Genomic DNA, 19916 nt, shown 5'->3' on the forward strand with positions numbered 1-19916 from the left:
AGGAGGGAAGGAAGGAGGGAAGGAAGGAGGGAAGGAGGGAAGGAAGGAAGGAAGGAAGGAAGGAAGGAAGGAAGGAAGGAAGGAAGGAAGGAAGGAAGGAAAGAAGGGAGGGGAGAGAGGAAAGAAAGAAAAGAAGATAAAAGGAAAGAAAAGGAAATGAAGAAAAGAAGAGAATTAATTTGGAAGCAAAAGGGTATAGAAATTGTGTGGAGTCATTTATGTAGTTTACTTAAAATGCAGATCCTCAAACTATACCCAAGAAACGGGTTTAAGCAGGAAATGGTCTCATTTGATACACTTAAAAAAAAAAAAAAAAAAAAAAGATCACTCTGGCAGCTGTGCGAAGGAGCCAAATTAGATGCAGGGAGACCTGTAAGATGTGATATTGAAGAAATACGTGACACGAGTTTGTACTAGAAAGGTGTCAGGGCCAATGGGAATTAGTAGGTGAATTCAACAGTTATTTTGATTAAAAGCAAAAAGGGACACAGAAGCAAAAGAAGGTTAAGGGAGAAGATGACTTGAGTTTTGAATGCCTATAAAGTAGTTTTAGAGATGGGTTCATGTGAGGTTTAAAAAAATTTGGAACATGGGATATAGAGGGAGGCTAGAAATAATTCTCAGAAAATCATGCATATTTTGAGAGGTAGGGTTAACTATCACTTTTGATGAGAGTTTTCAAAACAGATGATTGTGAAAAGAGAAGAAAAAATATCTAGAGGCAGATGCTGGTAAAATACTTATTATCCTTGTAACTAACATGAATGCACACTTACTATGTTACTATGTCACAGACACAATGCAAAGCATGTTTTAATGTTAGAAAATATTTCAAACATCCAGAAACTACAGAAAATACATCACTGATCCAATGTGAATTTAGCAAATATTTATGCTTTGCCATGGTTGTTTCTAATTACTTTAAATTAGAGTTCAGAGTAAGCATTTTACATACATTGTTTCATATGTTCCTCTAGACCATTGAATGTGGTAGGTGTATGTGTTATCTCCTGTAAATGGTTTGTCCTTCCAGGGGCATTCTGCATCCTGCTCTGGGTCCCAAAATTTCCACCTATATGGATCACACTGAGGTTTCTCTTGTCTTCTATGCCCTAGCTGAGTTCCGGCATCTGCAGGAAATTGGAAGCAGAAAGGAGAGCTAAGTTAGAGTCTGTTTCTTTCATTCCGAGATCAAGATGGCATCTACAGCCATCTGCCACGTACTCACGATGGTGTTCACGGACATGTATCAAGTATTCACAATGGTAGTCACCAGCCTCATGTCACATACCCATGATGGTATTCATAGCTATGTCATTACTTCTCTCAAAATAGCTCCTGTTCTTTCTCTTTTTTGCGTTCCATTCACGTCTCTCTACCTTGTTGTTTAGAACCTAAAAGTAATGACAGTTCTGCTGCTACTTACCCTGAGTTCTGGTACAACTCCTCATGCTTCCTCTACACCCTACTCACACCTTTGTAGTTATCTCCTTTGCAAATAAGTCTCCTTAAATTAACCTAATTTGGATACACCATATGTTTCTTGTTGAAACTCTGATGAACACAATCCTGTTTTACAGTTAAGGAAACTGAGGCTCACAGAACAGGAAGTAGCAGAATTCACACTCAATCCTAATTCATCAGGTTCCAGATCCCAAGATCTCATCCACTCTGCAATATTGCCTCCCTGTGTTATGGAAGGAAGGTTAACAGGATGTAGAGAGAGCCAGACTGGCCATTGTAGATTGGAACTTTTCACTTTCATGAACAAGGCAGGCTTATGCTCATTCCTGGGTCTTGGTTTTACTCTTCAATTTACCTGAAATCCCGAACATGATATTACATTTTCAGAGCAGCTTCTTAAGTTCCTAATTGATGGCATTTACCCATTGCTCCCCAGCCCATTTATCACATCACTGTGTTTTATATTCTTTATAGCACTTGTAGTCCCTGAATTATCCTCTTTACTTATTTGTTCATTTTGTTGTTGTTGTTGTTGTGTCTTCTTGCCTCTCATCCTCTGATAGCTGTAAGGTCTAAGGGGCCAGGTTCACTGGAATCCATTTATACTTACATTCCCAGGATCTAGGATGCTATCAGACACACATGAGAATGTGCTCAACAGTAATCAATGAATGCATGAATGAACCATAAGGAAGGAATGAACAAATGAATACAATTACATAACTCTAAGGTAAACTCAGATAACAAATAGCTAAGAAACAAGGGGCAGCCAGCTATGAAAGAGAGAAGACACAGATTTTTCTTTCTAGATGGTCAACATTGAAGAAAACAGTGGAACAAAAGCATGAATTCTTTCTATCCTACCTGAATATATGGCTCAAAGAAAAAAAAATGCATGCTTCTAAAATTATTTTATTTTGGAGAACCATCTTACTGTGATTATATGCTGGTTTAACACTTGTATTTATAGAACCAAAACAAATGGCTTAAAGTAAGAATCAAGAGAAACTGGATTTTATTTCTATTGGCTTCCAATTTGTATTGGTCTATCTCCCAGTTGGGAAGATATTTCCTCTCATTTTTCTTATTGTGAACTGGCAGTGTGTTGCATTTCTGTTGCTGCTTCAAGAGAACACAGAGGCACAAATTAAATGGTTATATTGGAATGAGTGTCCTTGTAAATCTTTGTCCTTTGAAATTCAAAGGTCAATGTTACTTTCTATATGCAAATTTAGTTGTTAAATGCATTGCACATGACTAGTCCTGGCAGAGGAGAAAAACTACAAATTTATAGTGATGGGTCAGGGACATGGTGGGTTATTATGCACATAGTATGACAACTAATGACAGCCTTTTTAATTCTCTCCTTTCAGAGACCTCTTCTACATACACACACACATAAGGCCAAAATTCACGTTACCCATGTGTAAAAATCAAATTCAATATCTTTTTTGGACATTGTAATGGGTTGCAATCCTTCATTCTGCTGAAGATTAAGCTGCACTTCTGCCCTTTAATAAAAACTTTAATAAAAACTCTCCTGGAAAATTTCATGTGGTCAAGTATTATTTTCAGTTTTGAGTTGGATGCTTTATATTGAAACTAGACAATTTGAAAAGAACAGGAAGCACTGTTATTATAATTTCTGAAACTTGATATAATTCTTTAAGGAGCTTAAATGCTTTCATATATAGTATTTTATTCTTCAAAATATCAGTGAAATAGGTAGATGTTGATTTCTATATTACATTCTTCCATGCTCAAATATGTTTAGACTGCTCACACAAAAAAAGTATTACTTTGTCATACCACACAAAAAGTGAGATGGCAGCATCATGGGCTACTGATGTTTGAGCATAGAAGTTAGATAATTCCTCATCCTGAGTTGCATAGTGAAGAAGATGTGAAAAGTTGTTTTAAGCTATTGAAATTCAGAGGCTGTTTGCTACTGCAGCATGGTCTTACCTATCCTGACCATACAGTTTAAATATAGTTACCTACATTTAAAAATCCCTTTATATCACCTACCAAAATTATAACTTTAATAACAATTCCAGATCTAAATTCTATTTCTGATATCTACCCACTGCATAGAGTAAAACATATAACCTTTCTGAGTCTCAATATCCATTTCCATATAATTAAGTTAGTAATATATCTCTCATATAATTGTTATAAGAATTAATAGAAAACTTTGCCTGGTGCTTGCAATTTGTTAAGAATGTATTAAATGGAAGCTATAAATACAGAATCCACAGTTTCAACTGTAATGAGATATTGACCATCACTAAAATAGATCCGATCAGCAAGTCATGCTCTCTGCTGTCTTCCCCAATTTTGCTTCCCTCTCCTAAAAGTCTAAGCCTTCAATTATGAGGTCCTCTGGTAGGCCCTTGTTTTGTCATGGTAGTTTTATAATTTGCTAACTATATTTAGTGGCAACTAGGAACTATACTATTATTTTATCTCCATCTGGGCTTTCCCAAACAAGTTTCTGGTTCTCTTTGTGGAGGCAGCAGGCAAACCTATTCTCTTATCATATCTCTAGGTTGTTATCTAACTTTAAGTAATCAAAGGTCACGGGCCTCCTTCTATCCAAGTGATTGTTTGGTCTTTCTTTTCCCCTTAAGAAAGATATGTCTAGTTATCCCTTTATGATCATGTTTTTCTTCCTCTCTAATTCCTTGAGCTTTCCTTTCAGTATTCATCTGTCCTCTTCCACAACAGATCACTAAGAGGCCAATAGTGGCTTTGTATTTTAAGAAAAACTTCTTAAATGGGTTTTGCCTTTATTTTATTAGTTGTCTAAAAAATTATGTGGTTTCTTGTGTTTAAAATAAAATGCTGATGCAATGGTAAAGATGGAAAGTTTTTCCCCTGTGATCAAGAACAAAGCAAGAAAGCCTACTTTGTCACAGCTATTCAGTTCTTTAGCAGAAGTTCTAGTTAAAGCATGAGGTAGTTTTTTAAAAAAGAGACAAAGGCATCCAAATTGGAAAGAAAAACTATCTTTAATCACAGATTACATGATTCTATGTAGAGAAAATCCTAAAGAATTCACACACAGAAAATAACACTATTAGAGACGGTAAATGAATTCAGCACAGTTGCAGGGTACAGGGTCAATAAATAAAAATTCGTTGTATTTCTAAACACTAGCAATAAAAATATGAAAAGGAAATTAAGAACACAATTCCATTACAATAGTATCAAAAACAATAAAATGATTAGGAATAAATTTAACCAAGGTGGTATGAGACTTGTACACTGAAAACTGCAAAGCATTGCTGAAAGAAATTAAAGAAGACATACATAAATGGTAACTTCACCTATCACATAGTTTCACTGTTACCAGTTTGATATATGTTATTTTAGATTTTTTTCGTATTCAATATTAATTATGGTTCTTGGTTGGAAGCAGTAGAAACTTTCGTACAGTGTGACATTTGGCATGTAACTTTACCTCTTTGAATTTCACTTTAGTGAACTGTAAAATAGAGATAATATCAGGACTTACTGCAATGGTTTTTGTGATTAAAGGAGATATGTGATAAAATACATAGCACAGTGCCTATTGTAGAGAAAGAGCTTAACACATGTTTGCTATTGTATTAGTCTGTTTTCATGCTGCTGATAAAGACATACCCGAGACTGGGTAATTTACAAAAGAAAGAGGTTCAGTTGGACTTATAGTTCCATGTGGTTGGGGAGGCCTCACAATCAGGGCGGAAGTCAAGGAGGAGCAAGTCATGTCTTACATGGATGGCAGCAGGCAAAAGGAAAATGAGGAAGACACAAAAGCAGAAATCCCTGATAAAACCATCAGATCTCATGAGACTTATTCACTACCATGAGATTAGTATGGGGGAAACTTCCCCCGTGATTCAATTATCTCCCACTGGATCCCTCCCACAACACATGGGAATTACGGGAGTACAATTCAAGATGAGATTTGGATGGGGACACAGAGCCAAACCATATCAGCTATTATTGTTATTTTCATATTTTAATTAGTGTTCTTTTAATTGATTTTCAAAATCAACTTTAGCTTGTCACTCAAAATTCTCCAATATACTTCATCTCACATTAACTACACTCTAACTTACCACTCCCAAGTAAAAAAATTATTTCCCTCTTTTATAAAAATGCTTTATTTTTTATCCCACCTGATCTGTTAATTTTCTTCCTCCATACATTAACTTACAGTGAATGTTTTTCTTAACGCTATTCCTTGTATCAGCAAATTCACCCCAGAAATTTGTAGTAGAACCTAGTCAAATCTCCCCATTTCTACCATATACATTCTATTGCTATGACCCCAAACACACATTTAGTGGGGGCAATAATATTTCATTGGATTGTATTATTCAAAATATTTGCCTTTCAATATGAGACCCCTTCCTATAGGAGTCTTGTCTATCCGAGGCTCTGTGACTTGCTTAAGCCAGTAGAATGTGAGTGGAAGAAGTAACATGTATTTTAGACCCAAATATTTCAATGTAGAGAGGCCTCAGGGAAGATATAATTAATGCTCATGAATTATGACATTTCTGGGATATTCATTTCATACTCTCCAGGTGACACAATTACTATTACATTGATTAGCAACATAATAGTATCCATTTAAGTTCATCTACAAGGGATTGAAATCTACAAATAGTATTTTAAATATTGTTGAAATATATCTCTCTGATGTGAATGTTGGTAGTCCAGGAAAGGTAAGGTGGCACAAAAAGCAACAGGAATCCAGATCCCTTTTAATTTGTTCTGTCATCCTCAAGTCATATTTCCCACCTCATGGTAAAAGATGGCTGGTCCCCATCCAGCCATCATACACACATTCTGACCCCAAGGAAAGAAAAAAAGGTCAAGAGAAGGATATTCTTCCTTCTTTAATGATCCAAAAGCTACATATACCTCTTCCACTTAATCACATCACCATACCAAACTGAAAGGGATACTTGGAGTCAATATTTGGTTCTGCAAAGAGTCTACCTCATATTAGGGGTTTTATTCCAAAGAAACAAGGGAAGGATTCATGTGGTCACTGCCCAAACAACTGAAAGGCAGAATGCCCAGTACTGCTCCACAAATAACTTCATTATTTTCTCGGGCAAAGGATATTTACAGGTTTTCTGCTCTCTATATCAGACAGCTCTCTATATTTAAATGCTTCGTGTACATTATTGAATCTCACTTAGGGAGAATGAGTAGCCTAAAGCAGAGTCACAAATAGAATGGGGAACAGGTGGAAAAATTAAGAGTTTCTGTGCTGGATAACTCTCAATTCAGTGTAGGGAAGGCAAGTGGAACAGTTGGGGCCCATAGTGAGTTGACAAACACTGCCCTGCTCAAATTGACAACTGGTTCTCAGTTTCCAGTTATTGTAACATGTGGAGTTGTGAATCTTCTGTTCAAAGATATTTCAAACATTCAGAGAAGCCAGAAATCTGAATTTTTATTGAAATTTGGATTTTATGGGAAATCTCTTTTTTTAAATGTTGGTTCTAACATTTTAAAACCATTTGCAATTTGCCTGTGGACCAGCAATGTGAGACATCTGTTTGAGAAAAGTAGGACAATATATCAGCTGCTTAAAATGGATGGCTCATCAAACTCTGAAAATAACCATTACATTGGAAATTATTATGAAGGGTGGTAAAATATGAGGCAGGACTTATTATCATAATTACAGATTTATCGAGTACGAGACTGTCACCTTTACTGAATATATCCTGTTGCCAGGTGTTGTGTTTGACCCTTTTTATATCCATCATCATATCTGATCCTCACAAAAGCCTTGCATTATTTTCTTTTTAACAGGGGAGCAGCTGGAAATTGAGGGACAGAGAGCTTAAGTAACATGTCCAGGGTCACAAAGCTGGTAAATGACCAAGTTTGGATTTAAATCAGTCCTGTTTGATGTTCAAGCCCATGTTCTTAATCCTTATGCAATCCTGTACACAATTTCTATGCCTTTTCCAGAACAACATACGGTGGGTTTGCCATGATATGAAAATAAAGATATGATTAGTTGGTATGCAGAATCTCAATGTTTATCTTTAAACACAGTGTCACCCCATCAGAGTCACAGCATGGAGGATGCAAGCAGGAGGAGTCACCAACGTCTGAGAAGCCTCCAGAGGATCTCACTGCTCTCGATATCATACATTATATGTAACCAACATCTGGAGGGTCCTCACACCATTCATCCTATTAAATAAAAAAGGGATTGTGACTGTTACCGTTTCATGGCTTTAACTTCTCAGTGGAGCTGCACCACTTATTTAGCACAGGTGTTTAATTGTAATAAATTGGAGAAATTCCCAGTATTCAATGGTCCTCAAACTAACACTACCATCTGGGTAGAGTGGGGTAGTGGCTTTCTGGCAACCAACTTGCTTATAAACATTTCAAGGGTAGTGGCCTATTTGGAGATCTATGTGGGCAGATCAGGAGATTGGGTGCGCATAGAAGAGAAAGAAATTTTAAATTATATTGTGGAGGATGAACAAGTATCTTTGTGCTTTTTAAACTTTTTGATAATTTGTTTCCTTTTCAATGCATATTAAATATTAAAAACACTTGGGTATCTTTGTAAATGAGATATTACATTGCCATTTTGTGTATTAAGGGAAAGTTCTGTTGGCTGCTTTTGGAAAATCATTCTGTTTATGAAGAGTGCACAAATGTTTCTATGGTCTGCCACTAGAAATCAATGCATGTTTTAGTTAATCAAAAAATGCATTAAGAAAACGAAGGACTTCTAGTCAATGTGACATAACAGCGACTAGATTTATCTTTACACCTGAAGCAAGAGAAATTTGTCACATTTCACCAGACAAAATACATGAAACAATGGCTTTTAAGACATTGAACATCAAGCAATGAAAGACAACGATGCCTAAAAGACAAGAAAACTATGCGATGAGCCCTACAACTGAATCAGCTAAGCGACGAGAGAGTTTCTAAGCCACAATATAAGGAAGAGGCAGCTCCTTGAGTTGAAGAAGCAGAACTGAAAATTGGGGAGACCAAAGCTATTAGAGTTAACAGAGTACCAAGGACAGAGCTACACACAGAGTATTCCAGAGAACTACAGAATCTCAGATTTTCAGGAGAGGACTGTGGTATGCAGGTGTGTGAGGAACCTACCAGAAACCCAGGAAAGAACCATCTGAAAGAAGTAGAAAAAAATAGTATGCAGCACTCAGACAGAGCCGAGAATAGCCCCAGACAAGACTGAGAATATCTGTTCTCTCCAGCTAGATTGGAAAAAGACTAATAATCCACAGACATTGGGTAGAGTACACAGAAGGGTCTTGCCTTAATGTGGATAAGAATTAGCCCTTACTAAACACTGCTCTGGTCCTGCCTAACAATCTTAAAAAGAGAAAAGCAAAAAAATAAAAATAAATAAAAATAAAAAAAACTTTTCCCAAGTAATTTAACTACATACCAAAATAAGGATCAAGAATTTTTATAGAAATATAAAAATATCCAGCACCCAACAAGATAAAATTTACAACGCCTGGCATCTGATCAAAAATTACCAGGCATGCAAAGATGCAGGAAAAAAAAGACCATAATGAGAGTGAAAAAATAAAATGATCAAAGCTGAACCAGAATTGACATTGGTGTTGGAATTAGCAGACAAGGACTTTAAAACAGTCATAACTGTATTTCATATATTCAAAAAGTTAAGTAGAACTATAGTAGGAGATTTCAATACCATTCTCTCAATAATTGAAAATCCAGTCGAAATCCAAGCGGGCTGTTTTATTCCAAATTGACAAAATTATTCTAAAATGTGTATGGGTATGCAAATAACCTAGAACAGCCAAAATAACTTTGAAAAAGAAAAACAAAGTCAAACAACTAACACTATCTTATCTATTTAAAAGTTACAGTAATTTATTTTAAAGTGACTTATTTTTTATTTAAAAGTAACTTATTTAAAAGCTACAATAATTGAGGTATTGTGGTATTAGCATTAATTAGATAAATAAATAGATCAATGGAACAGAATAGATATTACAAAAACACATCCATGCATATAAGAACAACTTATTGTTCCAAAAGTGCAATGCAACTCAGTGGAGGAAGAATAGGTTTTTTTTTTTTTTCCAACAAACAATGCTGGAACAATTGATATCCATATACAAATGTTTAAAAGTTTTGTACCATATGTAAATATTAACTCAAAATGAATCATAGAAATAAATGCTAAACCTAAAACTTCTGGAAGAAAACATAAAAGATCATCTTTGTGTACCTGCATTAGGAAAGCATTTCTTTGATATAACACCAAGAGCATGATTCACTAAAAACAAACTGATCAAGTGATATCATCAAAATTAAAAAGTGTTTTCAAAAGACAATGCAATGACAAACCACAGGCTGGGAGAAAATATTTGCATAGCACATATCTGATAAAGGACTTCTATCTAGAATATATAAATAATTTTCAAAATCACCAAATAAGCAAACAAACAACCTGATTTGAAATATGGACAAAAAATTATGAACAGACTGTTTATGAAAGAAAATATACAGATGCCAAAGAAGTACATAAAGTTATATTCAACATCATTAGTCATTAGAACAATGCAAATTAAAACCATAGTGATATATTAATACACACCTTTGGAAGGGCTAAAATTAAAAGTTTTATAATGCCAAGTGGATATAAAACAACTGGAATTCTCATCCACTGCTGATGAGAATGTAAAACCAGACAACCTCATTGGAAATAGTTTGGCAGTGTCTTAAAAAGTTAAAAGCACACCTACCAGATGATCCAATGATTTCACTCTTAGGTATTTACTCAAGAGACATCAAAGCATATGTTCATACATAATGTTCATAGCAACTTTCTTTGCAATAGCCCAAGACTAGAACAGTACAAATGTCTATCAATAGGAAAATGAATAAATAAATTGTTATATATTCATATAATAAAATATAACTCAGCAATAACAGGAAATGAACTAGTAATAAACACAATAGTATGGGTGAACCTCAATTATGCTACATGAAAGACAAATAAAAGGACACCTACTCTTTTCAACAAACAGTATTGGGAAAACGACACCCACATGCAAAGGAATAAAGTTAAATTATCTTAAACCATATAAAATGAATCAAAATGGATCAAAGATCTAAATAAATGTAATAGCTACAACTATTCAACTCTTAGAAGAAAACATAGGAGAAAAGCTTCATGATATTCAATTTGACAGTGATTTCCTATATATGACACCAAAATCATAAGCAACAAAACAAAAAAATAGACAAAAGGAACTTCATCAAAATAAAAATGTTGTATATTAAAAGACACTATGAAGTCCAAAAAACCCATTGAATGGGAGAAAATGTTTGCAAATCATATATCTGATGAATTATTTCAAAATATACAAAAAAGTTTTACAACTCAACAACAAAAAGCCAACAAGCTCGCTTTTAAAACAGACAAAGGACTTGAATAGGAGTTTCTCTAGGAAGATAGACAAATGATCAGTAAGATGCTGGACATCATTAGTCATCAGAAAAATGCAAATCAAAACCACAGTGAGATACCACCTCATACCTACTAGGATGGTTTGAATCAAAAAGTCAGAGAAGTGCTGATGAGAATATGAAGAAGTCAGGACTCTCATACACTGCTGGTGCACATGTAAAACAGTGCTATGAATCTAAAGTGGTGGGAATGTCAAATGGTGCAGCTACTTCAGAAAGCATTCTGACAGTTTCGAAAATGAACAAACATAGAGTTACCATATGACCCAGCCAATTTCACTCCTAGGTATATACTCAAGAAAAATAAAAACATACATCCAGAAAAATAAAAACATATGTCCATATGAAAACTTTTACTTAAATGTGTATATCATCATTATTCATAATAGCCAAAACGTGGAAACAGCACAAATGTCCATCAGTAGATTAATGGAAAAAAATGGGGGTAAACCATGTTATGTAACATTATTCAGCCATAAAAAGTAATGAAGTATTGACACATGGTACAATATGAATGAATCTTGAAAACATGCTAAATGAAAAAAAGCCAGTCACAAATTACCGGATATTATATGAGTCTATTAATAAAAAATACCCAGAACACGGAAATCTTTAGAGACAGCAAGTAGACTCATGGTGGCTTAGTGCTCAGTGGGAATGTCGGGGTGTTGGGGGGATTGGGCTGTGATAACTGAAGGGTGTCTTTCAAGGTGATGAAAATGATCTAAAATTGATTGTGTACTGAACACATGAGACATTGAATTGTACACTTTAAATGGACGAATTGTATGATACATGAGCTACATCTCAATAATGGCATATTTAAAAAAAATAAGTAAACTTGTATGCTGACATATTTATGATAAAGTTTGGTTCTGTCTCTTTCTCTCCCACTGTCTAATAGATGATCATAATTATAGTTTCATCAGCCAGGATGCGCTAGTTTATGCTGGTAACAAACAACTCTCATATCTCAAATGGCTTAAAATAATAAAGGTTTGTTTTTTTAACTCACATATTCGTCATTTGGTGGCTGGGACCTCACTTGGCTCTGGCAGCCTCACTACAGGATCCATGTTGCTATAGCTGCCACTAAAATGGAACATTACCTGTCCAGAAGGAAAAAGAAAACTGAAGTCTGAATGGTTCACTGTAGTAACCCAAGGCTTTATGTGAAAGTTTGGCTAGTCTCTTCTGTTCCCAGCTCATTGGCCTAGAACAATCACACGACCTCTCCCAACCACATGGGCCAAGGAATTCAGCTGGTCTTTGTTGAGAAGCCAGAGAGCTAGAAATATTTCAGGAATAGCTGTAGTATCTATGACATAGCTAATATTCATTAAGTGCTGACTATGTATCAGGAGCTGTTCTAAACCCTTTTATGTATTATCTCACTTAATACTCAGAAATAAATATTTCGAGGTTGATGCCATTATTATCATCAACCTCAATACTTTACAAATAGAAAATTGAGGCATAGGAGTAAAATAACTTTCCCAGGCTTAGTAAAATAGCTAATTGTTGAAATTTGAATCCAAAGCCCATGTTTTTCACTTCCGGACAATATTGCCACCCAGCAATCCCACATTTTCTTTTCCTTACTCAAACACAAATCCATCACAAAGTGCAGGAAAGCTACACTAGCATATATTAGTAAGTGACAACAGGTTAGCAGTTAGACCTCTAGTACTGTCTAGTGTGTTTCTAGTGCACCGATGATTTTCCCAGGGTCCTTGGCAGAGCCCTGGGTTCTCAGGCTCGCCTTCGGGCATGCTGAAAGACCTGGCAGCTTCAAGCAGAGCAGCTCTGCTTCATCCTTTAGGCTTCCACTTGACTTCACTTATTTCTTGGCTGACAAAACAAAGCTGGGAAAACTGCACTGCCCCACTGACACATTTCCATCCACACTAAGCTCAGAGACACATTTTAAGCAAAGCTTAAACCAAATGGATGAATCAGGCCCTTCTTCTGTTTCTGTGGTTAAGAATGCCCACTTTTATGTCATGGTAATGGTAAGCATTTTGATAAACACTACGATTATGTGAAACATTGAGAAAAATAAATTCTAGCTTGGAAGAAAATAAGAATGCCTAATTCATACAAGGGTATTACTTACAGGAGTTAGTACCAGTAAAGTATGCTACTAACAAAGACCTAGTTCAAGAGTCAGTGCTTAGAGGTTGGCAAATGGTGAATTGAATCCTTCTACCCTTCTGTTATTCAAATTCGGTCTTTATTGAATTCATGCTACCTGGTCATCCACAAGGCCCAGGACAGTGTGTACCACACGGAAGATGGTTAGTAATACTTCTTGAATGTTTGAGAGAATGAGTGAATATTGGGGAGTAATTGGAAGCATTCCAGTGTCGCCAGGAATGGGAATTAACTGGATAGGTAGAGACACAAAGCAAGCATAATACTAAAGACACAATGCAATCAGTGAGTTTGTTCTTTCTGACAATATAGATCTTATTAATTATTGGAAGTCATAGCAGAATTTTTACAGGTTAATATCAAAGAAGAAATTTGGACTGCATTACTGGCATAAATTGGTCAAGTGAGAGCCCATTGGGAGAAAAAAATGGGGAACTTTCCAAAACCTATGCAAAAGAGAAGCATATTTTTCAAGCTGGTACTCCTAAGTCTCCCCTTAGCAGTAGGAACTAGTTTAATGTGATAATAACCTCTCTCTGGGGTGGCATCTTAAAAAGAAACAAGCTTCCCAGTTCTGTGACCTTTCAGAAGAAGAATCCCAGCAGGAATCCTGAGTCTTGGCGAACACCCTCCAGCCCCGTGAAATCTTTGAAGAGACCCAACTTTGAAGAGTGCCTTCCTACCGTTATTGTGCACATGCATACACAATTAGGAAGAAAACCATGCCACTCTGATTTCTAAAACCTATCTGAACTTTCCCATAGTTCTCTCCTTTGATAGAAACTGCCCAAACTCCTTCGGAAATTTTTCGGAGGCAGTGAGGAGCCACTGGAGGAAGCATATTTTCATCAGGCTGTTATTATGGGAATGCTGCCAATGGGGAAAATAATGGGCAAAGAATGAAAATTCTGATTGTCCAATCAAGAAACTTGAACCCTCTGAGACTTAAGGCCAAGAGACGGAAGGGAAATTAAATGACAAAATAAATCAAATACATTTTTACCTCTCAATATATTTGAAGGGGGAGAATGTAGCCTGCTTGTGCTGTCCCAAGGTTTTCCTCAAGTAAAATATTTAGAGTTGATTTTTAGCTCATTATTGCAATTTTCCTTCAAGTGGTTTAACAGTCACAATTCAATTCAACCTTTTTTATTTTTTCTTTTTTGGCCAGTAATAAATCAAGCATTCTGTATGGGTTCTGTCTGTGGTTTTCAGATATCTTGGGGGCTTCTCCCTTGATTAAGATAAAAAGGATGACTTCAAAAGATTTTAGGATCCAAGAAATGTCACCTTTCTTAGAGAGAAGGAGGAGAAGTTCAAAGAGGGGTTAGTGCAGGGCTTCTATGAGAATCGTTAACAGTCACTAATGCAGAGCACATGGGAAAACAATAATAATTCGGTGAATACTACTAATATTTGTCAAATATTACTTTGTTCCAGGTGGTAAGTGTTGAGTTTTATATGAATAATATCATTTAATTTGGATAAGAAACATGGTGGTCTGCTTGAAAAGGATTCCACCCTTCAATTAAAATGGCTTGACAAAGAGGATGCAATTTGGAAATGATTTTATGGCTCACAGATGTTAGCTATTATTGTGATGTGTGTGTTGTGGAGTTATATTTTAATGTATCAGCCCATGTGTTTTTCATTCTTAGGAACTCCTTTCTGTCCTCTGACTGTTCCTTCTACAGGCAAGACTGGGGAGTATCCATTGCCTCAGAGAATAGTTAGTACAACAGAAAAGCAGAAAAATAAGTTTCTGAGCTTCAAAAGCCCTGCAGAGCTGATAACATAAATAGTAGATGTGAGAGAAAATGATGGTAAGAGGAACCTACTCCATCTCCAGACTGGAAGCTTCTTTCCTTGTGACCCTGAGATGTGGCCCTGGACTTAATCCCTGGGTAGATTGCAATAGAAACCTCAAATGGGTTTGGAGGGATCCGAGAACTTAGAAGACCTGTGCTTCTTTCTCTAATTGACCCTGGGGTAATGGCAGGTCACACACAGCATCCTCACATTCAGCATCTTTTGGGAGTTTCAAAGAATATAGAGTTTGCTGCAGGGATTATCCAGGCAGATGGGCCTGAGGCATCATCATAAGAGAAACATCAAACATTTCTCTTAACTCTGAGTAGTCATGGAAATAGCTGAAAGGACCAGGGTTAGGATAGAAAAGGAAGAGCAGCTATGAACTGACAACTCCCAGTAAGGCAGAGACTCTGCACATGCCAGTGCAGGTGGGTGGCACCAACACCTTGCTCAATTACCAGAACGTCCTACTCCATCCTTCCCTGACATAGAGACACAACTCACAAGGCTGGGGCTTAGGCAACAAACTGATTGAAATGACCCTCAGTTGATTGAAATTAATTCTCTGCTTCCTAGAAGAGTGGAATTTTGAAAGAGCAATTGAACTGAGTTGTACAATAAGGAAAGCTGGATTTCTGCACACCTAAATTCCACACACCTGTACCTATTCCTGGTTTCCCACATTGTGTTAGTGCTCAGATGCCACACGGGAAAGGACTTTGTTAACCCCTGTGAGCCTTTGGGCAAGTCATGTTACCTTTCTAAGTTCCAGTTCTTCTACCTGTTGAATGAGAGAATTGGGCTGAAAACAGTGTGTGGAATCACTTCAGGGGCCATCCAGAAGAACAAGGGAAGCCAATTTGTGTGACCTCCCTCAAGATTCCCCTGCCCCAACTTTCAAATGAAGCAGCTGTTTGAGTCCGATTGGGTTATATTTAATTTTTTCTTTATCTATTGCAACTGAAGTATTGAGAGCAGCATTTATCATTCTACTCATTTCATGGCACATTTTCACCATAAGATCATCCCTGACCTTTTCTTATTTCCCCCCCTTTTTTTTTTTAACCTAGAGTCTTGCACTGTCACCCAGGCTGGAGTACAATGGCGCGACCTTGGCTTACTGCAACCTCCACCTCCCTGGTTCACGCAATTCTCCTGCCTCAGCCTCCCAAGTAGCTGGGACTATAGACACCCACAACCACGCCTGGCTTTTTATTTATTTTTATTTTAATTTTTTTTGTATTTTTAGCAGAGACAGGGTTTCACTATGTTGGCCAGGCAGGTCGTAAACTCCTGACCTCGTGATCCACCCTCCTCGGCCTCCCAAAGTGCTGGCATTACAGTGAGCCACTGCACCCGGCCCACTTTTTCTTTTTATCCCTAGTCTCCACTCCTATTCTTGATAGTAATACTAACAATCTCACATACCTCCAGATGTCCCCATTTTTTAGTACATTTACACTGAGTATTTATGAAAGGTTAAAAAAAACTAAGATTAACTCTGGTTCTATATAAAGAAGTTTACAAACCACTTGGCTAGTTAATTACTTCTAAGGTCCTCTTTACTTTCTATATGCTAGGAAGGTGTTACAGGGTGAATTGTGCCTCCTTTCCCACAAAAAAAGATAAGTTGAAAGTCCTAAACACCAGTAGCTCAAAACATAAATTTCTTTGGAATTAGGGCCATTGCAGACATAATTACATAAGATGAGGTAATATTGGAGCAGGACTGGCCCTTAATCCAATACACCTGGTGTCCTTATAAAAAGATGGCCACGTGAAGACAGACACGTGGGGAGAACGCCATGTGATGACAAAGGCAGAGATTGGAGTTATGCAGGTATAAGCCAAGGAACACCAAAAACATTCAGCCAACTCCCAAAAGCTAAGAAGAGGCAAAAGGATTCCCTTATAGGTTTCAAAGGGAGTGTGGCCCTGCTGACACTTAATTGCAGACTTCTCCCCTCCAGAACTGTGAAACAGTGCATGTCTGTTGTTTAAGTCACCTAGTTTGTAGTCCTTTGTTATGGTAGCCCTAACAAATCAATACAGAAGGAAAACAGAAAATAGTAACTTGCAGATATAATAGCTTTGCTTCTCTCTTCCTGAGTGGATAGGAAGTGTTCCAACAGGCCCCTCACTCCTTTTTTGCTTTTGCTATATTTACTTCATCACTTTTCTTTCTTCCTTTTTTTTTCCCCCCCAGCCCACACTACAAGATGGATTGCCAGAAGACAGAAGAAGCCATTTCAGTGTTTTGTTTCTTTTTAAACTTTTCTCCTCGGCACAAGACAATCTCACTAGAGAACTGCATCTATAAATGTGCACATTCCCCGACACAACCAGAGATGTCTCATCCTCAAGGTCTATTTTTCAGTTAGGCCTTGGAGCAGGGTTCCAGAATTTGTTCAACTCCTGCTCACTTAGCAACTGTTTCTTGATGATTTCTGCTTTGGTGACAGGCGCACTTGATGACTGCCCCGTAGAGATACACAAGCATAAATTCTGTACTGGAAGGCTCCAGTCTGGAAAGTGTGAGTACTGCACAGAAAACATAGCAATGGAACAAAAGCACCATGGCTCTGGGCTGTTGCCATGGCCTGTTCTCATGTGTGGGTAATTTATATGGCAGGCAGATGGAGATCCTGTTTTCAGAATGTGTGTAACTCTACTCTTGGTTTGCTAAGAGAACGCTTATCTAGTCCCAGCATGCAAGTGGGTTAAGATATTTTACTTAGATATATTTATGCGTTTACACATCCATGCATGCAGTCAAAAATATTTATTGAACACCTGCGATGTGTGAGGCTCTATGTGCCAAAGATAGAGCAGTAAATAAAATAGAAAAATCCCCATCCTCATGAATTACACATTGATAGAGGACATGGGGACAATATGCAAAATAAATGAAGATATATAAATACTTAAAATAATGGCTATGAGAAAATATGATACAGAAAAGGGGAATGGCAAGTACCCTCAAGGATGTATGTAATTTGTGATTTTAAACAAGGTGGTCAGGGAAGACCTTACTGATTAGGTAATATTTTGACTTCCTATCCCTCTGGTGCTATGGAAGTAGTAATGAACTTGGAATCTGTAGCCTTAAGCCCCAGTACCTTGATATGTGACTGTCACGTATCAAGGCAGGGTCTTTAAAGAGATAATTAAGGTAAAATCAGGCCCTCAGGGTGGGGCCCTAATCCAATATGATTGGTATCATATGGGAAGAATCGCAAAAATAATAAGCTTCAGGGATGCGGGTGCATAGATGAAAGGCCATGAGAGGACACAACAAGAAAGTGGCCATCTGCAAGGCAAGAAGTGGCCTCAGGAGAAAGCAGGACTGCTGAAACCTGCATCTTGAACTTCCAGCCTCCACAACTAGGAGAAAATAAATGTCGTTTAAGCAACCTAGTCTGTAGTATTTGTCATGGCAGCCCAAGCTGACTAAGACAACTCTGATGTCTTGGCAGGGCTTGTGATCTTGCAAGGAACTGACCTCAGTATCCTCACGTACCAGAGGGAAGCAAGACAGTCAAGGTCAAGAGTGAAGCATCTCTCAGATTCTGTTCCTTACATGACCTCCTCACAGGAGGGAAGAGTTCTTGTTCTTTCAGACTTCAACAGACTTCAATCTCTTGGAACCCTTCATTTCTATAATTCATGGCCTTAAATCTAAACATGTCTCAAATGTAAACATACCCAAAACTGAGCTCTTCCTCTTCACCCCCCAATCCTGTTTCACCCACAGCCTTTCTCATCTCCACCGATTTTACCTCCAACCTTCCAGTTTCTTACACCAAAAACCTCATAGACATCCTTGGCTTCACTCTTTCTGTCAAAACCCCAATCCAATATGTCAGGAAATCCTGTTGGACCTACCTTAAGGGCATATTCAGACCCCAGTGACATCTTGTCATCTCTGCTAGTACCATGCTAGTCATGTCCCCAACATCTCTGAGCTGAGTTTCTTCAGGGGCCTCCCAATGAATTGCCCTGCTAGCATCCACAGCTCTTTCTGGTCTACTTCAACAATAGCAGGGTGATCTTTTTAGCCTGCCTACATGTCCCCATGCCAAGAGTCTCGAGTCAGGGCTCACCCGAAGCCTTCTTTTTTTCCCACTATAAAGTCGTCTCTCTCCTCTTCCCTCCTTTGAGTTTGTATCAAACACAAGTGATTGTGGTGGCTGTTTCTCACTATAGCAAAGTGACTAAATGGTCTTTGCTTGCTCTCATTTGGGTGGCCTTCACTTATTTCCACAGACCTCATGTTTAAAACATTTGATAATGATACAGACTGGGTTTATGGACCACAGAGAATATTTTTTAACTTTATCTTTGTTCCATAAAGTGCTTATTTTGAAGATTGGACTTTTCTGGATCGAAATAGAAAGAACATTAAGTCTAGATAACTAAGCAATTATTGGACTAGATGGAATCTTTTGAGCATCTCTTGGGTAGTTTTCTACCATACAATCACATTTAAACCATCTCTGACATTCTGTAAAAATCTGAGCTGTGCTTAAGCACATTAACCATTTCAGCATTTCACTCTGCTGATATTCTCTTTTTTTCCTACAACAATTTCTATTTTGTTGGTCCTTAAACTTATTTATGTTGTTCTCTCCTCAGCAGAAATCAAATCAGTGTATTCTACGTTATAAGCCCTTCAGATACGTTATAACTCTGTTAAATTGGTCATTATTTTCTTAATTTTGAAAAACTTGTTTCTTTTTTTATGTAAGTATTATTTCCTAACACAAAGTTCCCATGAAAAGTGTTTTGTTATTCTTGCTGCATGTGATTTTATCTACTCACCTACACAGAGCATCCCACAGTTAAACAAGTATAAGTGTGATTGCAGGACATCTCAGAGTCTAATATGCTAATCTATATAGTGAATTCTTGAGAATTGGAGATGTTTACATGATACCAAAGGATTCCTTTGCTTGTGGAGCATCTTT

The sequence above is a fragment of the Macaca thibetana genome, chromosome 2 (genome assembly GCF_024542745.1).
Source record: "Macaca thibetana thibetana isolate TM-01 chromosome 2, ASM2454274v1, whole genome shotgun sequence".
Classification (NCBI taxonomy): domain Eukaryota; kingdom Metazoa; phylum Chordata; class Mammalia; order Primates; family Cercopithecidae; genus Macaca; species Macaca thibetana.